Source organism: Penaeus monodon, chromosome 15, assembly GCF_015228065.2.
Source record: "Penaeus monodon isolate SGIC_2016 chromosome 15, NSTDA_Pmon_1, whole genome shotgun sequence".
Classification (NCBI taxonomy): domain Eukaryota; kingdom Metazoa; phylum Arthropoda; class Malacostraca; order Decapoda; family Penaeidae; genus Penaeus; species Penaeus monodon.
In genome coordinates, this window is record NC_051400.1 from 35,288,283 (window position 1) to 35,289,226 (window position 944).

Below are 944 nucleotides of genomic sequence, written 5' to 3' on the forward strand. Positions count from 1 at the left end.
TTAACAAATGAAACGTCAATTGCGTCAAACGTCAAAGCGTCATTGTAAAATGATTAAGTCTGATTCGTGTCTTCTTCAACAATAGTCTGCTTATCCCTGAAAAAAAAAAATAACGATATCTTAGAATATGCATATAACAAAACTTTATTTTCATCATAATTCCTCATGATTTCATCATTCCTTTTACTTATCTTCTGTGTATCTCCTTTCTCTCTCATTATTTTGATGGATCAATCAAATCTTATGTCAGTTATCAAGAACTGACTATAACCATGCTTGAGCACTTCTTACTTTCTACGCTCTCCTCTTCACAAATAACTTCAGAAGACCCGTGTCCCAGAAATCAACTTGTGTAAGCATGTAATAAGATAAGGGTAATGTGACCCGACTGCCTTCATTAGAACTACCTTGTTACGTGTTCAACTTGCGCAGCCCTAATGATTATAATAATAAATGTATTAGCTCGTATATCGCATTGGGAATTGGTGGATGGGTTGTGGACTGCTACACCCATCTTCCGGTTAATTCAAGTAATTGGAGGTGGTTTGTATAATCATTGTATAATTTCGTAATCTCTATGATAAGTGTCGTAGGTCAATGGACAGCCCAATTAAGAGAGTTTTTGTGTTGTTTTTGGGGTTGGCTTGCTATCTACGGTGGAATTGGAAGTTTCTTTACATTATACGGCTCTTGTTGAAGAGATACGTGGAAGGTGAACTTGAAGGTTTGTAACCTAATCCTATTATATATATAAGTAAATTGTTTTCCTTGTGACTGTATCAAGTAAGATTTTAGATTATACAGTTCTTGTAACGAGTTATTTCCAAGACTGTTATTGAAGAATATCAGGCGTGCAGATTATAATAATGGGTAGGTCATGTATTCCAGAATGAACCCTAAGTTGCGATGGTGAAAAGTCTCTGCAATTATCTTGGCGAATAAGA

General features: G+C 35.4%; 1 protein-coding gene across 1 annotated transcript in view; it reads left to right on the top strand.

Moving 5' to 3' along the window:
* The window catches only part of LOC119581986 (cortactin-binding protein 2-like), a gene marked incomplete in the record, with an annotated part of 125,597 nt that overhangs the window by 10,727 nt on the left and 113,926 nt on the right, over nt 1-944 (top strand).